The sequence below is a fragment of the Pleurodeles waltl genome, chromosome 5, assembly GCF_031143425.1.
Source record: "Pleurodeles waltl isolate 20211129_DDA chromosome 5, aPleWal1.hap1.20221129, whole genome shotgun sequence".
NCBI classification, from domain to species: Eukaryota; Metazoa; Chordata; class Amphibia; order Caudata; family Salamandridae; genus Pleurodeles; species Pleurodeles waltl.
This window is the reverse complement of record NC_090444.1, coordinates 1,479,141,186-1,479,168,364: the sequence shown is the minus strand read 5'-3', so window position 1 is coordinate 1,479,168,364 and position 27,179 is coordinate 1,479,141,186.

Sequence of the window (27,179 nt, the reverse complement as noted above, 5' to 3'; positions counted from 1 at the left end):
ACAAATTGTGTCTATTGCAGCTTTCTCCAGAATGTACCCCTTCTGTTGCTATATTGAAACATGTGCCCGTACTTCCCAACTCTGCCAAGGAGCAGGATCACCAACTAAAAAATAAGGTGCTGCAATAGTTCTGTAGCTCAGTGGTGGGTTCAATGATAAAGACCCTCTGGAGAGGCATAATTGGAGTTAGGAGGGTCCGGTGGTTCGGCTAATCTGAAAAACAGATTCCTGGTGATTGTGTGGTGGTGAACTTCAGAAATCCTTACCAGGTGGGATGGATTTTGGATCAGCTTGGAAGTAATCAGGAGCTTGCCCATGCCACACAAGCTGTACCCTTGGGGTACTTCTATCAACCTAAAGTTGGGAGTAGGCCCCCTCATGGTAAGGCCTTAGTTTTGCTGTGACCAAACTAAACTATTATGCCCCTGCAGAGGAGGTAGATTGACTTAGTGAGGGAGATGGTCCCCCCTCCACAAGCAGCTCCATGTTGAGGTTTAGCCAAAATGGTAAATTGGAAAAGTGTATTGGTAGTATTCCCCCTAGTGCTTACTTTACTTACTCATCAGAGGGCAATGATGAATGCTGCGTCTCCCGTGTGTCAGAGGAATTGACCAGCATGTCTGGTCCTATTAGGAGAAATGGTGTTCCCTATTCTAGAGGGGCCAGAGAGAACTCGAATTGTGATTTGAATATTCTCTTCTGGATTGTGTCAGGAATCAGAGGTAAATTGACAAATAGTAATTGGGCCTCACTGGTAGCGGACCAGCAGGTAATTTGCTTCCAAGAAACCTGGACCAATGTGGATTATCATATTAATGGTTTTCAATCCATTTTGACTCTGGTGATGAGGGCCCCAGCAGGATGAAGCAGTGGTGGCTTGATGACATTAATCATTATTGCGCTAGGGGCCAAAGTGGTTAAAACCCAGATTGATTTGCCTTATTTTCAATGCGTAGTGGTGTCGCTGAAAGGATGTCTCGTTACTAATTGTCAATTTTTATCATGATAAGTTTTCTAAAACTAACACCCATATTATAGAACCCCTTGCCCATAGTATTGAGGGAATGGTGTCAAGTTTGAAAAATGATTATGTCATTGTGTGGTGTGGAGATTTTAATATTTCTCTTTGTTCTACTGGTAATGATAGGGTGTGTGGGGGTCTTAGTAGTGAAGCCACTAATTATTCCCACTTTGTGCATAGTCTATGTGGGGATAAATTAAACAATCTTATGATGACATATGATTTAGTGCTGGGGAATGATATATCATCTAAACACATTGCATCATATGTAACATTCAGAGGATGGGGGCGAGGTCCAGTGATTGTTCATGTAATGATATCTAAGTTGTGGGTCACTAACGTGGCTGATTTTCAGGTTTTTGCAAATGGACTAAGTGGTCATAATTCATTGATCCTTACTCTCTTTTCTGGGCTTGGGAGGTTGGGTGAGATTGAGAGGCGAGGTTCCCTTGAGCACATCAGGAGTATGGGTGTCCAAGGTGAGTGGTAAAATGTGGATTCCTAACCCAGGTGGTGGGAAGTATTATGGCAAAGTTTGAGCAATATTTAAGCAGTACATCTGCACCAAGTGAGGTGTTGGTGAGCGTTTTCAGATATTTGTATATCAGTCAATACCTAATTAACATCAACTCCACAAACTCACCGACGTAAGCCAGTAAACTGGTTCAATAAACCCTGTACCCATGCTCATGGGGAATTTATAAGGGCCCTGTTTGTTCACCCCGAGAAGTCAGGTAATGGCTTTGAAGAAAAAGGCGATCAGGAAAGACGTGTGAGAGAAGTTTGAGAATGCTACAGCTGCAAATGATGCATCACAGTTCTTGAAAATAGTAAATACCCCTTTTTTTGCTCCAGCAACTAATATGGGGATACAGGGGCCAGATGTAGCAACAATAGGTTTTGCGACTTGGAAATTGCGACTCCGAGCGACTCACAATTTCCGAGTCGCAAAACCTAATGCAGAAAGGATTGCCGGATTGGCTGAAATAACGTTTTCTATCATGATAGAAGGTAGCCATTTCTGGAATGAAAAAAACAAGATTGACCCTTAACCGGTTCTGTGCCTTGGACGAGATGATCTCGTCCAAGGCTACAGTTCCCCTGTGCCTTGGACGAGATAATCTCGTCCTAGGCACAGGGGAACTTGGGGGAGCGCTAGCGCGCCCCCCGTGCACCCCCCTCCCCCCCGCAGGCGGGGATGGAAGGGGAAGACCTTCCCCTTCCACCCCTGCACCCCCCCACGGCAATCCGATGACGTCAGTGCGCGCACAGCGCGCTGACGTCATCTAGTGTTGCCGGGCGCGCTGGAAGCCATTTGCTTCCAGCGCGTCTTCGGAGGAGGACATGAAAGGTGAGTCCTCTCCATTTTTGGGGGGCGGGGGGTGGTGAAAACAGACACGGTGGGAAAGGAAAGGGTTTTTCCTTTCCCCCTGTGCCTGTTTTCACAAGGGCCCGCGATCGTGGAGCAGGAATCTCCACTAGCCACCAGGGATTTTCTTTCTTGGTAATTTTGGGGGCGACCCCTTGGGCAATTTTTATTTGTATTTCGCCCCCACCTGGGGGCAGATCCGCCGATTTTTCGGCGGATTTGCCCCCAGGGGGGGGCGAAAACCACTAGACACCAGGGATATGTTTATTTATGTGTGTTTTGGGGGCGACCCCTTGGGCAAGGGTCGCCCCCCCGGGGGTCATTTATTTTTGTATTTCGCCCCCCCCCCCCCCTGGGGGCAGATCCGCCGATTTTTGGGCGGATCTGTCCCCAGGGGGGGGGCGAAAACCACTAGACACCAGGGATATTGTTATTTATGTGTATTTTGGGGGCGACCCCTTGGGCAAGAGTCGCCCCCCCCGGGGGCCATTTTTTTTTTATTTTGCCCCCCCCTGGGGGCAGATCCGCCGATTTTTCAGCGGATCTGCCCCCGGGGGGGGGGGGCAAAAACAACTAGACACCAGGGATATGTTTATTTATGTGTATTTTGGGGGCGACCCCTTGGGCAAGGGTCGCCCCCCCCGGGGGCAATTTTATTTTGTATTTCGCCCCTCCTGGGGGCAGATCCACTGATTTTTCGGCGGATCTGCCCCCAGGGGGGGGCGAAAACCACTAGACACCAGGGATATTTTTATTTACGTGTATTTTGGGGGCGACCCCTTGGGCAAGGGTCGCTCCGCTGGGGAGCTTTTTTTTTTTTCTGTTTCGCCCCCCCCCCGATGGCAGACCAGCCATTTTTTGGACGATCTGTCCCGGGGGGGGGCGGTGGAAGCACACTAGGCGCCAGGGATTGTGTTGTGTGTGTGGTGTGTGTTTGGGGGCACCCCTTGGGCAACGGTCGCCCCCCTAAGGTGGGGAAAATTTGTATTGGCCATCTCTGCCCGTAATTTTGTAGGCCCATCTGCCCCCAAGGAGGGCAGAAACCACCAATACGGCAGGGATTTTTTTGTTTTGTTTTGTGTTGTCCTGGGGGTGCCCCCTTTGGGAAGGGTCGCCCCCTGAAAGAGGGCACAGAGGTGTTGCCCATTTCTGCCCCGATTGGCCAATTTTTTTACGCCCATCAACCCCCGAGGGGGGCAGGATCCACTTAGGTACCAGGGACAACTTCTAAGTTCTTGGTGGTGGGGTGTTTGTCAACTGGCAAAGTATTTGTATTTGTGATTATAACAATTTATTTCTTCTTTTTCTTCTAGTTCAACGCTTTTGCTTCCTTTGCTGTGGATCTTTGCGGTTTTGGCAGTAGTTGTCCTGTGGTTTGCATAGTTGCATGTTTTAGGTAAGTGAAAGCAATTTACTCCAAAGGAGTATTGTTGACATGTTTGTAGGTGGTGTACTAAATGCAGTATTGAGTGTTTGACATTGTCCTTAGATTTGAGCACAGTGATGTTTGTGTTGTCATATGTCTAATTTGCTTTTTTCTTTTTTCTTTTTAGTGGGATATCATTGGTGATTGCTGTCTGTGCAGAGTAGTTGCTTGGTGAGTAGCTATTTCAGGCAACTGAGTGGTATAGTTTTTTGTAGTACATAACTCTTTGTGATAAAGCTACACTTTGTTTATTACTTATTTTAGTGCTAGTTGTTGTTGGCAATCCATTTGTTGTTAGGATCATGGCTAGCTGCAAAGTGACCGCTCAGCAGGTTGTTCGCATGCTCTTTGAGTCGTCTTCAGACCATGATTACGACACTGACTCTCTATCTGAGGCAGAGGAGGAAGCAGGAGATTCTGGAAGTGAGTTTTCTGTCCGAGAGTATTCTTCTGATGAGGAAGCTACTCTCAGTGCAGATGAAGGGCCTGTGTTAGAGGAGGACATTGATGTGCCAAGAGTGCAGCAGCCTGGGGCTGCAGGGTTTCCCATTGGAAGACCTGACACCTGGATTGCCCCAAACATGGAGCAGCCAGAGTTACCTGCATTTACTGGTCTCCCAGGGTGTAGAGTTAATACGGAAAACTTTCTGCCTGTCCATTTCTTTCACTTGTTTATGGACGATGTATTTTTGGAAGAGATTGTGGAGCAGACAAATGTGTATGCAGAGCAATATTTGCGGGACAACGCTGCCAGACTTAAGCCTCAGTCTAGAGCTACTCATTGGGTTCCCACATATCTGGAAGAGATGAAAAGGTTTTTAGGTTTGTCTTTTTTGATGGGGTTGATCAGGAAGCCGTCACTGGCTTCTTATTGGTCTACTAGTCCCTTGATGGCAACTGCTATATTTCCTGCAACTATGACACGTAATCGGTATTTGCTTCTTCTTCGTATGCTGCATTTTGTAGACAATGCTTTAGCCTTGCCACGAGATCACCCTGATTGTGACCGCCTTTTTAAGATTAGGCCTGTCCTTGATCATTTTGTGGATCGGTTTTCAGAGGTCTATGTTCCAGGCAAAGAGATAAGTGTGGACGAGTCTTTGGTCCTTTTCAAGGGGCGTTTAGTTTTTAAGCAGTACATTCCTAGTAAGAGGGCACGGTATGGGATTAAATTGTATCTGCTGTCAGAAAGCAGTACAGGATATGTGTATAATTTCCGGGTCTACACTGGTAGAGATTCCAGTATTGACCCTCCTGGTTGTCCGGCCACTTTTGGAGTTAGCGAAAAAATTGTGTGGGAACTTGCTAGACGGCTGTTTAACAAAGGTCACCATTTGTACGTAGATAATTTCTACACTGGAGTGCAGTTGTTCAAGGAGTTGTTTAGGGTGGACACTGTTGCTTGTGGCAGAATCCGTTCTAACCGGAAAGGCTATCCAAGGGAGCTTGTCTGTAAAAAACTTGAGAGGGGACAGTGCAGTGCCTTGCGGAATAATGAGCTGCTAGCTCTGAAATTTTCAGACAGGAGGGATGTGTACATGCTATCGACCATCCATGATGAGAGTACTTCCCCTGTGGCTGTTTGGGGTCAGGTTGCGGAAGTGCGCAAACCAGCGTGCATTTTGGACTACAATAGGCACATGGGTGGTGTTGATAGAGTAGATCAGAGGTTAGAACCTTACACTGCTCTTCGTAAGTCATATGTGTGGTATAAAAAGTTGGCCCTACATTTATTTCATTTGGCAACTTTTAATGCCTTTATTGTATACAAGGATTGTTCACCCGAGTCAAGGATGACATTTGTTAAATTTCAGGAGTCGGTGATAGAAAGCCTTATTGTGGTGGAACCGGCAAGAGTTCCTAGAGTAGAAGTGGTGGAGGATGTGGCTAGATTGAAAGATCGGCACATTCCAGATCACATTCCTCCCACTCCCAAAAAAGACATGCCCACAAAGAAATGTAGAGTATGTGCCCGGAGATCAATCCGGAGGGAGAGCCGGATGTACTGCCCGAATGCCCTTCAAAGCCTGGGCTGTGTGTGCCCAGCTGTTTTAGAAGTTACCACACAAGGAAAAACTTTTGGTAAACACCGTGAGTGTAAGCTGTCTGTTTTATATTTTCATATGTTTCACGGTTGGCATCTGTCGTGTATTTAGTTAGAGCTTTTGTGTTTGTAGTTTTGTGCTTATTTTATAATTAATAGTTTCTTTGTTGTTTATAAATAAAAAAAAGTGATTGCGGTGTGGCGCTTGGCTGGCGGTGTGCGTGGGGTGGCGCTTGGCTGGCGATGTGCTTGGGGTGGCGCTTGGCTGGCGGTGTGCGTGGGGTGGCGCTTGGCTGGCGGTGTGCTTGGGGTGGCGCTTGGCTGGCGGTGTGCTTGGGGTGGCGCTTGGTTGGCGGTGTGCTTGGGGTGGCGCTTGGCTGGCGGTGTGCGTGGGGTGGCGCTTGGCTGGCGTGGTGCTTGGGGTGGCGCTTGGCTGGGAGTGTGCGTGGGGTGGCGCTTTGGGTGGCGGTGTGTGTGGGGTGGCGCTTGGCTGGCGGTGTGCGTGGGGTGGCGCTTGGCTGGCGGTGCCAGCCAAACGGCAGTCCACACTCCCATCAGCTGGTGTGATTCTTGTATCAGGCATGTGGGCATATGTAAGTGATGGGCCCTTGAGTGGCGCGGTGTGTCGATGTGAGTGTTGTAATGTGCTGGGCCCGTGGCTGGCGGTGTGAATGGTCTTGTGCGTGTCATGTATGAAAGGTGTGTGAATGGACTGTAAAGCGGTTGGTGCCTTGTCGCAGCTTTACAGCTCACGAGCTGTGAGTCATTGGTTCACTTTTTTGCCTTTCAGTTATTAGCAGTGCATTTCATTTTTGTGAAATCTCTTGTTAATAAAATTTGATCCACTGAACCATCACTCACCTTCGTGCCAAATCCAACCAGTATGTGTTGTAAAAAATGACAAAACCTGCTCCGCTGTAATCAGGCGTCGCAGCACACCTGTGACACGATAGGTGCCTCGGGTGGGACCCCGATGATGAAGCATGCCACCAACTTGGTTGGTGGGTGAGGGGTCTTCTTCACATAACCTAAGTGTGTTTCTTTTCACAATTTTAGTGTTTGGCACATCACGGACGTATGTGCACACATCAAAGTGATATATTCCAAAAATACCTGTGTTTGGGGGGGAGGGCCAACCTATGTTTTTGGTCCTGGGTGCGGCCTTCATGTAGGGAAACCTACAAAACCCAGAAACTTTTTAAAACTAGGCACCCCAAGGAGTCCAGGGAGGTGTGGCTTGTGTGGCTCCCCCAACATTTTCTTACCCAGACTCCTCTGTAAACCTCAAAATTTGCATAAAAAAGCATATTTTCCTGATTTTTCTTAGTAGGATCACCGCTCCAGCACAAAATTCCTACTCCCCAGTTTTCCCCTCAGTCTCCCAAGTAAAATTACACCTCACTTATGTGGGTCCCCAAAGCAGAGTCCGTCTAAAGATGTATAAAAGAATATGCCCTTATAAACTTGCTGTGCTATCCCTTCTATCCCTTCAGGTTTTGGGCCTTATTCTGTTGCAGGCACCTGGCCCACCCACACAAGTGAGGTATCATTTTTATCGGGAGACTTGGGGGAATGCTGGGTGGAAGGAAATTTGTGGCTCCTCTCAGATTCCAGAACTTTCTGCCACAGAAATGTGAGGAACATGTGTTGTTAGCCAAATTTTGAGGTTTGCAAAGGATTCTGGGTAACAGAACCTGGTCCGAGCCCCGCAAGTCACCCATCCTTGGATTCCCCTAGGTCTCTAGTTTTCAGAAATGCACAGGTTTGGTAGGTTTCCCTAGGTGCCGGCTGAGCTAGAGGCCAAAATCTACAGGTAGGCACTTCGCAAAAAACACCTCTGTTTTCTTCCAAAATTTTGGATGTGTCCACGTTGCGCTTTGGGGTGTTTCCTGTCGCCGGCGCTAGGCCTACCCACGCAAGTGAGGTATCATTTTTATCGGGAGACTTGGGGGAACGCTGGGTGGAAGGAAATTTGTGGCTCCTCTCAGATTCCAGAACTTTCTGCCACAGAAATGTGAGGAACATGTGTTTTTTTAGCCAAATTTTGAGGTTTGCAAAGGATTCTGGGTAACAGAACCTGGTCCGAGCCCCGCAAATCACCCCATCTTGGATTCCCCTAGGTCTCTAGTTTTCAGAAATGCATAGGTTTGGAAGGTTTCCCTAGTTGCCGGCTGAGCTAGAGGCCAAAATCTACAGGTAGGCACTTCGCAAAAAACACCTCTGTTTTCTTCCAAAATTTTGGATGTGTCCACGTTGCGCTTTGTGGTGTTTCCTGTCGCGGGCGCTAGGCCTACCCACACAAGTGAGGTATCATTTTTATCGGGAGACTTGGGGTAACGCTGGGTGGAAGGAAATTTTTGGCTCTTCTCAGAGTCCAGAACTTTCTGCCACAGAAATGTGAGGAACATGTGTTTTTTTAGCCAAATTTTGAGGTTTGCAAAGGATTCTGGGTAACAGAACCTGGTCCGAGCCCCGCAAGTCACCCCTCCTTGAATTCCCCCAGGTCTCTAGTTTTCAGAAATGCACAGGTTTGGTAGGTTTCCCTAGGTGCCGGCTGAGCTAGAGGCCAAAATCTACAGGTAGGCACTTCGCAAAAAACACCTCTGTTATCTTCCAAAATTTTGGATGTGTCCACGTTGCGCTTTGGGGTGTTTCCTGTCGCCGGCGCTAGGCCTACCCACGCAAGTGAGGTATCATTTTTATCGGGAGACTTGGGGGAACGCTGGGTGGAAGGAAGTTTGTGTCTCCTCTCAGATTCCAGAACTTTCTGCCACAGAAATGTGAGGAACATGTGTTTTTTTAGCCAAATGTTGAGGTTTGCAAAGGATTCTGGGTAACAGAGCCTGGTCCGAGCCCCGCAAGTCACCCCATCTTGGATTCCCCTAGGTCTCTAGTTGTCAGAAATGCACAGGTTTGGTAGGTTTCCCTAGGTGCCGGCTGAGCTAGAGGCCAAAATCTACAGGTAGGCACTTCGCAAAAAACACCTCTGTTTTCTTCCAAAATTTTGGATGTGTCCACGTTGCGCTTTGGGGTGTTTCCTGTCGCGGGCGCTAGGCCTACCCACACAAGTGAGGTATCATTTTTATCGGGAGACTTGGGGGAACGCTGGGTGGATGGAAATTTGTGGCTCGTCTCAGATTCCAGAACTTTCTGCCACAGAAATGTGAGGAACATTTTTTTTTTTAGCCAAATTTTGAGGTTTGCAAAGGATTCTGGGTAACAGAACCTGGTCCGAGCCCCGCAGGTCACCCCTCCTTGGATTCCCCTAGGTCTCTAGTTTTCAGAAATGCACAGGTTTGGTAGGTTTCCCTAGGTGCCGGCTGAGCTAGAGGCTAAAATCTACAGGTAGGCACTTCGCAAAAAACACCTCTGTTTTCTTCCAAAATTTTGGATGTGTCCACGTTGCGCTTTGGGGTGTTTCCTGTCACCGGCGCTAGGCCTACCCACACAAGTGAGGTATCATTTTTATCGGGAGACTTGGGGGAACGCTGGGTGGAAGGAAATTTGTGGCTCCTCTCAGATTCCAGAACTTTCTGCCACAGAAATGTGAGGAACATGTGTTTTTTTAGCCAAATTTTGAGGTTTGCAAAGGATTCTGGGTAACAGAACCTGGTCCGAGCCCCGCAAGTCACCCCATCTTGGATTCCCCTAGGTCTCTAGTTTTCGGAAATGCACAGGTTTGGTAGGTTTCCCTAGGTGCCGGCTGAGCTAGAGGCCAAAATCTGCAGGTAGGCACTTTGCAAAAAACACCTCTGTTTTCTTTAAAAAAAATGGGATGTGTCCACGTTGCGTTTTGGGGCGGTTCCTGACGCGGGCGCTAAGCCTACCCACACAAGTGAGGTATCATTTTTATTGGGAGACTTGGGGGAACATAGATTAGCAAAACAAGTGCTATTGCCCCTTGTCTTTCTCTACATTTTTTCCTTCCAAATATAGGAGAGTGTGTAAAAAAGACATCTATTTGAGAAATTCCCTACAATTCACATGCTAGTATGGTCACCCCGGAATTCAGAGATGTGCAAATAACCACTGCTCCTCAGCACCTTATCTTGTGCCCTTTTTGGAAATGCAAAGGTTTTCTTGATAGCAATTTTTTACTCTTTATATTTCAGCAAATGAATTGCTGTATACCCGGTATAGAATGAAAACGCACTGCAGGGTGCAGCTCATTTATTGGCTCTGGGTTCCTCGGGTTCTTGATGAACCTACAAGCCCTATATATCCCCGCAACCAGAGGAGTCCAGCAGACGTAACGGTATATTGCTTTCCATAATCTGACATTGCAGGGAAAAGTTACAGAGTAAAACGTGGAGAAAAATTGATGTTTTTTTCACCTCAATTTCAATATTTTTCTTTTTCAGCTGTTATTTTCTGTAGGAAACCCTTGTAGGATCTACACAAATGACCCCTTGCTGAATTCAGAATTTTGTCTACTTTTCAGAAATGGTTAGGTGTCTGGGATCCAGCATTGGTTTCATGCCCATTCCTGTCACTGACTGGAAGGAGGCTGAAAGCACAAAAAATTGCAAAAATGGGGTACGCCCCAGTAAAATGCCAAAATTGTGTTGAAAAATTGGGTTTTCTGATTCAAGTCTGCCTGTTCCTGAAAGCTAGGAAGCTGCTGAGTTTAGCACTGCAAACCCTTTGTTGATGCCATTTTCAGGGGGAAATCCACAAGCCTTCTTCTGCAGCCACTTTTTCAATTTTTTTTAAAAAAAACGAATTTTTCACTGTATTTTGGCCAATTTCTTGGCCTCCTTCAAGGGAACCCACAAAGTCTGGGTACCTCTAGAATCCCTAGGATGTTGGAAAAAAAGGACGCAAATTTGGCTCGGTTAGCTTATGTGGACAAAAAGTTATGAGGGCCTAAGCGCGAACTGCCCCAAATAGGCAAAAAAAGGCCTGGCACAGGAGGGGGAAAAGGCCTGGCAGCGAAGGGGTTAAATCCACACTGAAAAGTCAAGTACCGCTGAAAAGCCAAGCGGAAGACAACGTGGAGCTTGCAAAAAAGAAAATGTCGTGATTAATTCTGGATTTGTATAATACATTAAATGATCATTATCTACATGAAAAAACTCAATCAGTTGATATGACAGAGAATAGTGCTAATGAGGTTCATGTTGTTTTCAATAAAACAGTACCGAGCAAGATGGACTTAAGAATCTTTCCCTTTTTCAGGAAGTAGGCTGTGCTCCTACAAACATGACTGATTCATTAATCTTTTATGCTGCTGATCCGCAATTATTAGAGAACGGGAATAAATTGTGCTCTCAAACAATGTAACCACCTGTACAGAAGCAATAAGGCAGTGCCGAAATATACACAATTACCACAGGCTGCTTTTAAAAAGCATCTTGACTTAACTTTACAGGAGGTTATCTTAGCTTTTCTCGTTTTATCCTAGTAACTGCCAGATATAGTTTTGATATTAAACGTAAGTCGTTTAGAGGCATTTGTAAATATTAATGGACACAATTGTATGGTTTTAAGTAATCAAAATAAAGTTATTTACTTACTCAAGCTTGCCTCAAACTATGCAAGTTTCCATAGTTGAAGGTTTGACAGTAGAAGTGTAAGGTAAACATGTAGCCCAGGTTGATCTACTTTCATCTTGTAAAGTTTTTGGGTTAAATTTCGGATATTTGAAAGTCCTCACTGGATTTTGCAATGTAAGTTATAAGTCAGTGGCCACTCCTGTGTGAACCTTTGTACTGACCTCCGAATCAGAGATGCATTTCCACCAGTTATCATAGGAGGTCCTGCTAGACCATTCATGCTTATGCTAAAAATAGACCCCATGATGAGAGACTTGAGGCCAGCTGATTTTGTGTTTTCTTTCTGAAGGTATATTCTCTCTTGGCGGACATTTGATAAACACAGCTAAGTCATGTGACACTATACAATGCACAGGGTTCCACGAAACTCTAAATTGATGTCATCTAAGCCATGCTCTCATACTGTAGCACATAGACGTAGATTAGGGTGGTAGGCTGCTAGGAATATTCTGAACAAGCTAGAAATGTTCACTTTATTCTAGCTTCTAGCAACATGCATATTTTATGTTTTAGTATACTATGTGTTATTATTATATATGTACTATGCAACATAATTAAACTTCTGAAATAATCACTTTTACCTATATTAGTGTCTTCTCTTTGAGTAATGGTTGTGTGCTATTCAAACAAAACAAATCAAGCAAATTGGCTTTGAAATATGTCTTCATCCCTGTATCTCTTAAGGTACTGTTAAAAACCCAGAAAACACAGATACTATGCCTGCAGGAATACTCAATGGGGTGTGTAGGACTACAGTAACCTGGGCTTCTTTATTAAGTGATGGTGCACTGAACGAAGTCCCTGCACCCATGGGTCAGAAACCGTAACCTGGGCCATAATATCAAAATACCAAACATGGTGCAAAACATGAGACATTTGGATTGTTTCGACCTTTGAGTAGTCTTCGAATCAGAACACTTAAAAGAATCATCATTACAAATGTGGTTTTCTGGATTTTAACTCTCATGTTTTAGTGAATCTGTTAAATTAAAATGGCAGATCCTGTTGCGATAGGAGCATATTATTGAGAGGCAGTTAAACAACATCTCAGAAAAAGAGGTGTTCCCGATTCAGGGGGTGGGCATTTACATTTGTGCTAACTACATATGCAACATATACCTTAGAAACATTTTACCTATGTGTGAAGGTTTGGATTATAAATGCTGCTACACAGCCATGTCATACAAACAAACCAGCATCACTCCCTGCACACTAGAGGACATACCAAGAGCACCAAAACAGAGTTATCCCCCACATACACAAGAAAGAATGCTAAATTGGGTACCAAAAGTATTGAAGGGGCCAGAATAGCCTGCATTTATTGGATATAAACCATATCTACACCCAGAGGACATACCTATTTCTGACGTAGTAGGCATCGAAAATTATAGAGTCTCCTTATACAAGAAACATATACAATATGTACTATGAACCATTAATGCCAGACAAGCTGTAAGTGGACCTATACAGGAACATGTTGTGATACAGACAATCAGTCCAGAGACAATAAAGGATATCATGAGAAAGATGCCCACAAAGCATGATGAAATAGACTTCTCAAACCTAAGGGCAAGATGGAGAGTCCTGGTAAAGAAGAGCCTGCAAATAAAGTGAAAAAGAAATAGAGAGGTGAGAGAAAAGATTGACTTGATCTCTGGTAATCCAGCCAGGTTTGTTACAGCTTGAGTGACCATGATAAATTTTAAAAAACGGAACTGCATCAGTATCCATATAGCTGATCTTCCTGTACTTTCATAACTCTGACAATAGATGAATAGAAAAGCGGGGTTAGATGAAGTACTGATGAAGAGACACATAAAGCAAGCAGAAAGGTGAATCCGGACAAGAGAATGACATTAGTGTAAAGAGAGAAGAAAAAGGTTCTGAACTGAAGCCTCAATTTAAATAGAATAAAGTGGCAGGACTTTCTAGGAAGCATGCCATGCCAGCTACGGATTTTTCTGCAAAATGGGACTTGGGCAAGAGTGTTCTTAGACAGTTCAGCAGAGGAGACAATAGCGCATTAGACTCTCTTGGAGTTTCTTGTGACAAGTCCAACTGAAGAACTCATGCTGATTGAGTCCCCAGTTAAATATTTAAATTATCTAGATAGAGTTTATAATTTAGACATAGAAGTTGAGGCACTATTAAAACAGTCTTTTGGCTAAATTTATCTGAAGGTTAAGACATTATTCCAGCACATGATAACTGGTCCCCTGTCCTATTTAGCAAATTACCCCAAGGAGAGGAGGTGATAAGAGTAGCCTTTTCCTCTAGAGTATCTGAGGATGTCAGGGCAATTTATGCAAGAGAGTGGGCTACAAAACAAGCTCCAGCCTTGTAAGGAAACCAAGGCCCATATTTAAGAAAAGTGGTGCTTCATGTTGTGAAGGGCCACTTTTCTTGCACCCCCCTATGCCTCCCTAATGCCACCATGTGTGCACTGTATTTAAGATATGGCAGCCCATGGCAGAATTAGGCACAATAGCTTCAAAATTCTTGACACTATTGTATTGCTTTGCTCCACCAGCTTAAATAATTCTGATGCTAGTGGAGCAAAGTGCAAGGAGGCCCATTGATTTACATGAGTGAGTCCTTTTTAATGCCTGCTTTCAGCAGGTGTTAAAGATGACACCAAGAATGGCACAATAAAATCCTGTAGATTTCACAGAACCATTTTTGTGGGCCTCCTTGCACCTGAACGTCCCCTTTGCATATGCTAGCGCGCCTGGACCTTAGCAAGTAAACTTACAAGGGGACCCGTATAGGTCGATTAACCTTCTGGATTGCATGGCATATCCTAGTCATGCAGTGACCACTGAAATCAATATTCAGCATTGCCAACCATCAATATTTAATTGACAACATCTAAAACCATCTGTTCATGAATAACCACGACCCAATAAAGAGTTAAACAATTTTATTTCTCTGTTAATTACAATACTATATCATTTGTTAGGTCAAACCTTATTCAATCAGCTCACTTATTAGTTTATTAACGAAATGTCAATAACATAATCAAATCAGAACTTGAAGAAAACATATGCTTGAATGCTCCTACATAAGCCAAGAGAAGATTTCCGGCATCAATAGCAGAGTTCATCAGTTAGCTCTTCAGTCATTTGTCACTGTCAATGCCACCCTTAAAAAGCCTACCTAACTAAGATTAGCATTAGCATGTGGGACTTCATGCAAAACAATTTAGGGAAAAACATGAATTTGGAAAAATATCTTTCTAAATGAGAATCTATAATCAGTGCAGTCACATTTCCATAGCTACCTATTCACAGAATGGATCAGCAACAGAGTCAGTCTTCATCTTCACGTCATCAATCGCATTAGGCTCTCACTAGTATGAGCCCAACGACAGAATCTCGACAGCATCTCCTGACGTCATCAACATCTCCCCTCGCATCTCCTGCATGTGCCTACATTCTGAATTCTTAGCCTCTTGTCATGACTTTTTATTAGGGTCTCCCAGTCCATCCCCTTAATTCCCAATCGGTCAGTCAGACAGCAGATATGACTTTAACCTATAGTATTTGTTTACCAAAGCTACAAATTTTAATATTAGTCCTTTCACAAGACATGGATTGGTCCACTATACGATGTCCTCATCACCCGGCTCTTCAAGTATCAAAATTGTTGCATGTTCTTCTTCAGTCAGTGGCGACATTGTTCAAGTTCCTGGGAAAGTACATTTAGCCTACTCTACACATAATTGTATCAAATTGTCTTCATCATCTCCTGTCCGCAGTACATTGCAGAAAATTCTAGCTAAGCAACTTTAACATTGGGTGGCTCACGGACAGGTCATACATCCAGCTTCTTTCATCGCGTTTAGTATTTCAGCTCTTCGTGTGTGAGGCCTAGGAGGACTAGGCCTCAATTTCAGGTAAGTTAACGCTACAAGTTAATGCAAAACATAGGTTATACATTTCGATATGACATATTACTACATTATTCTTATTCATTTTTCATAAGTTCACACAATTTCAGTCATAGTAATACAATCTCGTATAAGTGGCTGACATGCCAGAGGGCACATTTTCAAACAATTAATTTCTCTACAAACGTTTCATAAGTCAAAACACATAAATTAATTTTCTAATTAGCATATTTGCTTCACCACATACATTATGCATGGCCCATGCATAATCTGGCACAAAGGGTCCTAAAGTGGTGCAGCGTTTTTGACAATCTAACGCCACATTAGTGATGCTATGGCGTTATTTTTGTACACCTGTTCACTCCTGCGGGGGGGGTACCAATGCCACATGTGTCCCATCAGTGGCACCTATGATGTTGGGGATGTGTCCCAGGGCATAGAAGTCACCTTTCACTGTGGGCAAATCCTCCACCTGAAGGAAAACAATGTAGCTGCGCATGTGTTTCAGCAGGGCAGACAACACTCTGGACAACATGTTTGAGAACATAGGCTGGGACATCCCTAATGCAATGGCCACTGTCGTTTGAAAAGACCCACTTGCCAGGAAATGGAGTACTGACAGGACCTGCACTAGGGGGGGATTCCAGTGGGATGGCGGATAGCTGACATCTGGTCTGGCTCCAAATGGGCCCACAGTTCATGGATTGTTGCACGATCAAGTCTGTAGGTGACTATTACGTGTCTCTCTTCCATTGTCGACAGGTCCACCAGCGGTCTGTACACAGGAGGATGCCGTGATCTCCTCACCTGCCCCAGCAGACATGCCCTATGGACGAGAACAGCGAGCAGAGAGTCAGCCAACACTGAGGTATTAAAAAAATAATTATTGCACACATTTGTCAATCCGCAATGTGCCTTTCACTGTGTGTATGCAAGGCCTAGATAGGTGTGATGCATTTAAAAATAATGCCATGTAGCCCCCTGAAATGGCGGCTGCCTGACCTGTAAGGTGGGACAAGGGGATATGAGGTAACTGCGCTGGCGTTGTACACCGTAGCGGTAGGCGGTCGAACACTGCGGCGCAATCCTGCATTGGTTAACATTGGACCCTATGGGTCCCAGGAGCCAATGACGAGGTACGCCCGCAGTAACGGTACGCACCACTGCGGACGTGACCGCCATTTTCTGTCTGTTCACTCACTTGATACCTGACCTTCGACAGGAGAGGACCTACACTGCAAGTGCTGCTGTGACCTCAGTCTAGAAGCAACAATGGCTCATGGATCTGGGGAAAGGCCCCCTGCCTTCACTTCGGAGGAGTTGGAGAAGTTAGTGGATGGGGTCCTCCCCATTACACACTACTCTACGGTCCTCCAGACAATCAGGTGACTACATTGTGAGCATGCTGTATGGGCAGTGCCTGTTTGGAGTGGTGTGGATGGAAGATACGGGGGGACTGAGGCCTGCATAAGCAGACGGTGAATGTATGTGCATCAGGGCAAGGGTGGGAACGTGGGTCAATGACTGTGACAGTCCGGACGGTTAAAGATTTTCCTTTTCCCCTGCACTATTCCTCTAGGTGAGCGCCCACCAGAAGAAGGCTATTTGGCGTGCCATCGCCAAGGACATCCGGACCCTGGGGATCCAACGCCCACTGTTGTAAAAGATGGGAGGACATTCGCCGCTGGAGCAAGAAGACGACAGAGGCCCAGCTGGGGATGGCCTCCCAACGTGGGAGGGGTGCCCGTCGCACCATGACCCGCCTGATGTTCCAGATCCTGGTGGTGGCCTATCTGGAGTTGGATGGGCGCTTGAGGGCATCACAGCAGCCACAAGGGGGTGAGTACAGTCACATCCATCTGACTCTGCGCGCATTGCGAGGTGTCTGGGTAGGGGAGGTGGGCTGTGGGTTCCCCTAGGCCAGGGCGAGTTTTGTAGGCAAGGTCCCTTCGTGAGGCAGGCTATGTGGCACCCCAACCCCACATTGGTAAGAGCCAACTACACCTAGTCAGGCTCCTGTGACTTCCATGTGTGCAGCAATTGGGCATAGGCCTTGTACCCCATGTCCCTGTGATTAATTAGGGAACTCTAAGTGAATGGCGTAGTGCAGAGGGCTGCTGTGTCTGTAGTGGCCGCCAACGGTAGTGGTATTGCATGCACTGAACATGTCTTTCTTCTGTCTCCCCCCCCTTTTTTGTGGTCTCCCTGTTCTTGTGTGCATTAGCATCATCAGGCGGAGGAGCAATGGCACCGGAATAGGAGGGAGCTGCATCCCACATGGCCTTGGAGGGCGAGAGAATGGAGTCTGAAGCCACCAGTGGGATAGAGGCCGAGGGGAGCTTCACAGCGGGGACAGGAAGTGACATCAGACACAGCGACTCTTCCTCTGATGGGAGCTCCCTTGCGGTGGCGGGCCCCTCTGAGCGCCCCACATCAACAGCCCAACAGCCCCTCAACGTGAGTCTGTGCCCGCTCACCCAGGAGGGTGGGGATCTCCTTCTCCCCAGGCACCTCAGGCCCTGCCCCAGTCAGCCCTGCTGCCCTCAGTGAGGAGGCTATTGACCTCCTGAGATCCCTCACTTTTGGGCAGTCTACCATTCTGAATGCCATCCAGGGTATAGAGAGGCATTAGCAACGCACAAATGCATACCTGGAGGGCATTCATTCTGGCCAGACAGCCCAACAGAGTGCATTTCAAGCTCTGGCCTCAGCACTGATGGCAGCCATTGTCCCTGTGTCCAGCCTCCCCTCTCCAACTTCCTCCACTCAGACCCAATCCCCTGTACCTCAGCCTATCCCAAGCACACCATCAGACCAGCATGCACACACCTCAACACACAAGGGTGGCTCTGGCAAACATTAGCACAACACATCCCACAGGCACTCACACAAGCATCATACCCATGCACACGTACCAACATCCACTGCCTCCACTGTGTCCCCCTCCTCCACTTCTCCCTCCTCCCTCCCTGTCTCGTCTCCACTCACACAGCATGCACTACATCTTCAGGAACTACCTCGATCACCAGCACGCCCATCACCACACACCGCTCACGTGCACTCACCACCCCCACTACCATTCACACATCCCCTGTGTCCTCTACCAGTGTGTCTGTGAGCCCTCCTCCCAAACTCCCAAAAAACACAGCCACACACCCACCCAACAGCCATCCACCTCACAACAGCCTCCAGCCCACGCACCTTCACCCAAAGTCAGCAAACGTACACCTCCTAAAACCACTACCTCTTCCTCTACTCCCAAACCCCCTCCAGCTACCCATCCCAGTGTGTCTAAAAAGCTTTTCCTGTCTAATATTGACCTCTTCCCTACACCTCCCCTGTCCGTCCCCTAGGGCCCGCCTTTCCAGGTTTCAACCCAGCACCTCAGCCACCACATCACCGAGTACAGTGGTGCCAGCAACTGCAGGCTTTTGGAGTGCGCCAAGCAACAGGGCTGCCAGTGTTCCATGGAGCGAGGGCAAGGACATTTGGCCACCTCCAAAAGTAAAAAAGTTGCCCACATCCCAGAGGGAGAAGGCGAAAAAACCTGCCACCAAGGCCTCAGGCAAAAATAAGTGGATAGTCGCAAGACATCCGCGCCACCATCCAAGGTGGGGAAGGGCCAGAAAATCAATGACAGGTCCACGTCGACGCTAACCTGCACAGTAGACAAGACCGCCACCAGCACCGCCACCTGCACCGCCACCTGCACCGCCACCAGCACTGCAGTCACTGAGCCCGCCACCAGCACCGCAGTCACTGAGCCCGACACCAGCACCGCCGCCACAAAGACGGCCGCCAGCACCGCCACCACAGAGCCCGCCGCCAGCACCGATGCCACAGAGCCCACCACTAGCACCGATGCCACAGAGTCTGCCGCAAGCACCAATGCCACTGGCACCGCCGCCAGAACCGCCAGCACTGCCTGCGGCCCCACGACATCCTGAGCCAGTGGCACCACCGCAGACATGACTGCCATCCCCAGTGGTCAGTCGTACGAGGCTGGTGGTCAGTTCCATGAGCCTGGGCAGCTTGCATGTTGCACCACTGTCTAGTGGAGTATCACATCCACTACTTCTGTCCTTGGCAGGATGAAGCACTCTGGGCACCAAGCCCCCTCCAGAACCAGTGGAGAAAGGCATCCACTACCTCAGTCTTGGCAGGATGAAGCACTCTGGGCACAAAGCCCCCTCCAGAACCATTGGAGTCTCACATCCACTACCTCAGTCCGTGGCAGGATGAAGCACTCTGGGCACAAGGCCCTCTCCAGAACCAGTGGAGTATCACATCCACTACCTCAGTCCTTGACAGGATGAAGCACTCTGGGCACCAAGCCCCCTCCAGAACCAGTGGAGAAAGGCATCCACTACCTCAGTCTTGGCAGGATGAAGCACTCTGGGCACAAAGCCCCCTCCTGAACCAGTGGAGTCTCACATACACTACCTCAGTCCGTGGCAGGATGAAGAACTCTGGGCACAAGGCCCTCTCCAGAACCAGTGGAGTATCACATCCACTACCTCAGTCCTTGGCAGGATGAAGCACTCTGGGCACCAAGCCCCCTCCAGAACCAGTGGAGAAAGGCATCCACTACCTCAGTCCTTGGCAGGATGAAGCACTCTGGGCACAAAGACCCCTCCATAACCAGTGGAGTATCACATCCACTACCTCAGTCCTTGGCAGGATGAAGCACTCTGGGCACAAAGCCCCCTCCAGAACCAGTGGAGTATTACATCCACTACCTCAGTCCTTTGCAGGATGAAGCACTCTGGGCACCAAGCACCCTCCAGAACCAGTGGAGAAAGGCATCCACTACCTCAGTCCTTGGCAGGATGAAGCACTCCGGGCACAAAGCCCCCTCCAGAACCAGTGGAGTATCACATCCCCTACCTCAGTCCTTGGCAGGATGAAGCACTCTGGGCACAAAGCCCCCTCCAGAACCAGTGAAGTATCACATCCACTACCTCATTCCTTGGCAGGATGAAGCACTCTGGTCACAAAGCCCCCTCCAGAACCAGTGGAGAAAGGCATCCACTGCCTCAGTCCTTGGCAGGATGAAGCACTCTGGGCACCAAGCCCCCTCCAGAACCAGTGGAGTATCACATCCAATACCTCAGTCATTGGCAGGATAAAGCACTCTGGGCACAAAGCCCCCTCCAGAACCAGTGGAGACTGTTATTCACTTGAGAGATTGTGGCTTTGCACTCCCCAGGATAAAGCAGTGGGCAACCCACCCACTTGGGAGACTTGAGAGACTGTGGCTTTGCACTCCCTAGGATGGAGCAGTGGGCAACCCACCCACTTGAGAGATTTGAGAGACTGTGGCTTTGCACTCCCCAGGATACAGCAGTGGGCATGGGGCCCCCTCGTGGAGCTGGCGTCGTGCACTCATCCGGCTGAGGTGCCCCCCCTTCTCTTCCCCCTGAGGTGCCTGTTTCATTTTGATCTGATGCCCCTGCAGTGTTCTCTCCGTTTGGAGTCTGGTATCGAGTGTGGGCCTCGCCCATGCATTTTGGGCCCAGTGGTCCACGGACTATGAATGGTGCACTATCCGGACCTGTGTACTTGGTGTACACAATTGTTTATACTGTATTTCAAGTTTTGACTAATGGATTTTTATTTATTACAATCGTTCAACTCATTTCCTTTTGTCCTTGCGTTTTTCAAGGGGGGTGTATATGTAATGTTGCAGCATGTGTTTGTGTGTATGGTGTTGTGGGTGAGGGTGGGGGTGTTGCGTGTTGCATGTGTGTGTCCCTCTCTTTTCCCTACCCCCTCCCCTGTGTTGTAGGTGCAGTACTCACCGTTGTCGTCGCCAACGTCTTTTGTGCTCCTGGTAGAGGAGCAGGAAAACCATTGCAGGGAGTATTTGGAGTTGTGGCTCCAGGCGCCCTGGTTCCTCGTGAAATGTGTAGAGGTGAGTGTTTTCCCTTCCAAGTCCTGTTTCTGCTGTGTTTTTGTTCGCGTTGGTTCCGCCCCGGAAAAGGTGGTGGATTGGCCTCTCATAATAGTGTGGGTGGTACATTGTCTTCCGCCTATCTGTTGGCGGTGACCGCCGCAGTGTTTGTTTCTACCGCCGTGGCGGTCAGAGTGTTAAAGTGGGTGTCTATGTTGGCGGTTTCCGCCATGGTCATGATTCAATTTTTTTTACCGCCGGCCTGTTAGCGGTCTTACCGCCGTTTTAACACCGACAGCCAGGGTTGTAATGAGGGCCATGGAGTGCTGTCTTACCTGAAAAGGTGGGGTTTACTTGTGGCTATGCTGCAGGAGACCCACCTCACTGCAGGTGAAGCTGAAAAGCTGAGGCGTAGATGGAGAGGGCAGGTGTTTGCCACTAAGTATTCGGCCTATGCTAGAGGAGCACTGGTGTGGGTCGGAGCGGGAGTCCCCTTTTAAGCTATTTCTATGGACATAGACCAGCAGATTTGTGATCGTAGAGGGTAAGCTTCACAAAATCCTGATTGTCCTGAGTAGTGTATACGCCCCTAATCAGGATCAGATCCCCTTTATGCAGCGCCTATCAAGTTATCTTACATGCCAGCAAGGAGGAGAGTTGTTGATTGGGGGGACTTTAATAGCGTAATGGATATAGACCTGGACTGCTCCTCCCCACCGCTGACAGGCGCAGTAACGCATAAGATAGCTACAAATCTGAGGGAGTGGCTGCAAGCCTGGGGCCTAGGAGATGTTTGGCGTAGCCAACACCCAGAGGATAGGGACTACTCCTACTATTCGAGCTTGCACTGGGTGCATACCAGGATAGATAGGGTAGTGTGCTCTGAACACGGAGCTCAGGGAATAATTCACTCAGAATATTTGGGGCGCACCATCTCTGACCATAACCCCCTGTTGCTTATCTGGAGGGCGACAGACCCCCATACCAATGTGGAGATTGGGCCCAGGTGCACTTGAAGATCAGGCATACAGAGGGGCGCTCCGCTCTTACTTGGTGGATCATATTAATTTTAATAAGGGATCCACATCTGCCAGACATGTGGAGTGGGAAACACTTAAAGTGGCAGCGAGAGGTTACTGTATGGGACAGATGGTAGGGATACAGCGTACGTTGGAGCTGGAACTAATCAGACTAGAGAAGATCATACATGAGGGGGAAAGGAAGGGAGAAGTTTTGGAGTGCGTCAGGTATGAGGAAGCGAAGATATCCCATTGACAGTTTGAGGAACTGCTGAGATGCTCATAGTGTACAGAGATATTTAGCCTCGATACAGGCAGAGGAGGGCAGATCTGGTAAGATGCTGGCATGGTTGGTGAAAGCAGGTGGGGGGGACGCCTATCGTAAGTGTACGTGACATAAGGGGGGAACGTAGACATAAACCGGGTGACATAAATTATGCCTTTAGAGAATACTACACCTCTCTTTATAGAAGTCCAGATGCATCTGGGACCGAATCTTTGGATGCTTATTTACAACCGCTAACTCTGAATACACTGACATATGAGGCGAGGGACAGGTTGGGAGGGCCTGTGACATTAGAGGAGGTCCGGGATGCCATTATGCAACTAGCTGCATGGAAGACGCCGGGCACAGATGGCCTCCCAGCTGGTTGAGATGTACGCGGAAGCATTTCAGCGAGGCTCCCTGCCCAACTCACTGATAGAGGCTCTGGTAGTCCCCCTGCCCAAGCTGGACTCTGGGGAGCTATCGGTAGCTGACTTCCGCCCATTGTCAATGTTGAATAGTGACTTCAAAATTTTAAGCAAGCTTCTGGCCAATTGACTGTACCAACATATACCCACACTGGTACATGAGGAACAAAACGGGTTTGTACCAGCGTGAAGTACCTCGCTGACCCTCAGATGCCTATTTGCCATTTTACATATGCCACGGAAGGAGAAGCCTCCTGCAGCGATGCTCCTAGCGATAGAAAAGGCCTTCGCTTAGGTGGGACTACTTGAGGATAGTGTTGCTCCGGATGGGATTGGGGGAGGGATGGGTCCAACTTGCTGTAAGCGACTCCCCCGGCGAGAGTAAGGATAGGCAGGACAGTGTCAGAGGCTTATCCCATATGCAGGGGTACTAGGCAGGGATGCCCGTTATCCCCATTGTTATTTGCTTTGGCTATTGAACCTCTGGCGGCTCAGCTCCGGATAGAAGGCAGAGGCAGAGGAGTGAGGTGGGGACAGGCTGAACATATCATTTCACTCTACGCCGACGATATCCTAATCTATCTTAGGGACGGCGAGTCAGGGTTGCCATGGGCTTTGACCAGGCTGGACCACTTGGGAGGTTTCTCAGTGCCTCAATAGGGGCAAGCCTTTTGTTTTTCCCCTGATGGCGGGAGGTGCGCGTCCCTCCTCATTCCTGGGAGATGTGCTGTGGGCTCTGCATACTTTCAAGTACCTGGGCATACAGGTGTTCCATGACCTGAAGGACCTTCGCGAGGGTAACATAGGCAAGGCGCTTTGCTCGTTTAGAGCATCTGTAGGATTCTGGCGGTCACTTAAGTTATCCATAATGGCCAGAATCTCCTTATCTAAAATGATTATGCTGCCCCGCCTTCTTTACTACTTCACTAACCTGCCAGTGTTAATACCCTCGGCGTGGTTTGGGGAATTGAACACTCTGCTCAGGGACCTCATCTGGGATGGAGGTCGCAGATGCACCGCACTTTTGGTCCTTCGCAGGCCGACTCTCGCAGGGGGATTGGGAACCCCAGATTTTGAACTCTATTACCTGACATGCCAACTGCAGTGGTCTCCAGGTGGTGCGCAGGGGAGGGTCGCTTGGATAGAAGCACTGCTAATGGCGAGAAGAGCAGAGATCGGATCTTAGCACAACTGATAGATCGGTGAGTGGAGGCCCAGGTCCTGACAAAGGTACCCTTAGCTTGTTGGAAGAGATGCTCGCAGCGTGTAGGAGTGGGATTGGCTTACTCTCCGGCACTGTCTCTATCAGTGCTGACACAAGACACCGCAGATGGGGCTTTGTTGGGTACTGGGTTGGGAGTCTGGACGAAGGTGGGGGTGGAGACCCTTGGTGACATCTTTTGGAACAGTGTGCGGAGGCCTTTCACTGACATAATTGACAAAAGTGGAGTACCGGCGGACAATTCCTACTATACCAAAATCTGACGCATAACATAAAGGAACACTGGGGCACAGTTAATACAGAGCCTGATACGCTTGGGGTCTTGCACTTTCTGCTAACCTGTGGAGAAGATAATCATCTGGTCACTAAACTGTACAGGGCTCAGGGTGAGGGTGCGCTGGACCCATTACAGCCACTGAGGGAGAGGTGGGAAAAGACATTGAGTAGAGACCTATCGGATGTGGAGTGGCGAGGATGTTGGCATACCCGCGGGTGGTCTCGCGAAACACGCACCTACGATACATTCAATATAATTATATCCACAGGATGTACCTCACCCCACACCAGCTGAACCTCATATACGGAGGCGACCCTAAGGTTTGTCCTAGATGTGGTGAACAAGATGCAGACTTAGACCACATGGTTTGGCACTGCCCTGAGCTCCAACAATCTTGGAAAGCAGTGCTGGCCGACCTGGAGGGACTATTAGATGTCAAATTGGTCTTGACTCCATCTGTATGTTTGTTGGGCTTGTACCCGGTGCTGGCCCCTAGGAAGCTAAGCGGCTGGTTCCTCGACCTGGCTTTGGTGCTTTACAGGAGACAAATTACCTTGGGTTGGAGATTGCCCAGATAACCCAACTTAAGGGACTGGAGGCAAGACGTGACGAGATGGGCAAGGGCTGAATTACAGGTTTTGAGGCATGAAGAGGCTTGAGGATTGCGCCAGAAGCTCATTGCTCCACTGTGGGAGGAGGTGCTGATTAAGTGGGAACGGCTGGAACAAGAGGTGGGAACCTCTAGAGAGGGGTTGGGGGAAGCCACAGACCAAGAACTGAGGGTAGTGGAAGTGGGAGAGGCACAACGAAACCTAATGGCAGGTGGAATGAATGGACCTGATCCTAGCACTGTGGGAGCAAAGGAGATAGGTAGATAGAGGGTAGGTGCGCCCGGCATCGGCTGTTGCTGAATGAGGGGGCACAGAGATGGAGCAAATTAATAATGTTGGGGAAGCCCAGTCCAAAAAAGAAGCCGTAGGGGAGGCACGCAGGCTTGGCCCCTCCTTGGTGGGGATACACTGAATCGCTCCTCCACAGCTAGCAATCGACCACCCCACATTTCACCCCCGTGTATATAGTTTGGTTAGAATTAGGTATAGACTGGTACGTGGGCAAGGGAGTGATGACATGGTATATAACAAAGGGAATTATCCGTGCGACACCCAGACTAAACACAGAGCCAAAAAAATACAGAAGCTAGTCGTTGATCTAGACTACATGTTCTGCAAGTGATATGTCGTTGACTGTACCTGGATGTTATAACTGCTGATATAGTTGGGTTAGCTAGGAATATGTCAATGCCATAAATTGATTGAATAATGTATAACAGCAAAATGTTAATAAAAATAATTAAAAAAAAAAGAAACAAGAAATAAAGCGTGATATAAAAGCTTCATTAAGTCAACTAAAATATTAAGGCTTTATAGCATCTTGGAATTCACCAATTCATTCTTTGCTTTCTCATATTTTAAAACCAGACAGATCATACAAAATAGTTTTATATTATAGAAATCTGAACTCATATACACAGTTAAAAACACCCTTCACATTTCCGATGGATATTTGAGTCAAAACTAAAAGTTGAGTACCTAACTACCTTTTGTTTCAATGGAATTCAGTACTCCTTTAAGAGGCTACTCATAGGGTATAAGAATCACCCTGATTTATTTCTGGCATATATTATGGAGATCTTACAACCAGATCTCGAAGTACTATCTTATATTAATGACATTTTGTTAATTACATTTGTCTAAAAAATTATGACTTGAACACATACCTGAATAGAGTGTACTGGATTGTGACATAGACATCACACAGTTTTAAAATCAACTTTCAAAACTCTAAAATTGCTCACCTGACTGTGATTTGTTTTAGGTATGAATAATCCATTGGAGGCCAAGAAATATACTACCTTGAAGCCTCTAGACACACTGAAAAAGTTATAATAGCTATTGGGATTTGTTAACTTTGGGCAGACATACTTGCCATACTATGCTGAGTGAGTGAAGCCCTTGTATGAATTGATTTCTCATGCATTTTCTTCAAATTAATGGATGCACACACATTGATATTTGTATGCACTACAAGCAGACATGCTAGAGAAAATAATATTTTAGGGATAACAAGACAACCCTGGTCCTAAGAAGAGTGCCAAGTTGAGGTTATACATATTGTTAGACTTTTCATCCTTGGCGTGGTCTCCCTTAACTTTTTGCTTCTGTTCCCCAGGTTGTTGATGTGTGCTGGGCTCTGATTTTGCTGTTTTTGTTACTCTGGGCACTTTACCACTGCTAACCAGTGCTAAAGTGCAAGTGCTCCTTTACAAAATGTGTATGTAATTGGTTTATCCATGAGTGGCGTATTTGGTTTACTAGTAAGTCCCTCGTAAAGTGCACTAGAGGTGCCAGGGCCTGTAAATCAAATGCTATTTGTGGGCCTGCAGCACTGGTTGTACCATCCACATAAGTAGCTGTGTAATCATGTCTCAGAACTGCCACTGCAGTGTCTATGTGTACAGTTTTAACTGTAAAGTCGACTTGGCAAGTGTACCCACTTGCCAGGCCTAAACCTTCCCTTTTCTTACTTGTCAGACACCCCTATGGTAGGCCATAGGTAGCACCAAGGGCAGAATGCAGTGTATGGTTAAGGAAGGACATACAGTAACGTGTTTTATATGTCCTGACAGTGAAATATTGCTAAATTTGTTTTTCACTGTTGCAAGGCCCTCTCATAGGTTAAGATGGGGGCTACCTGATTAAAGTGTAGATTCC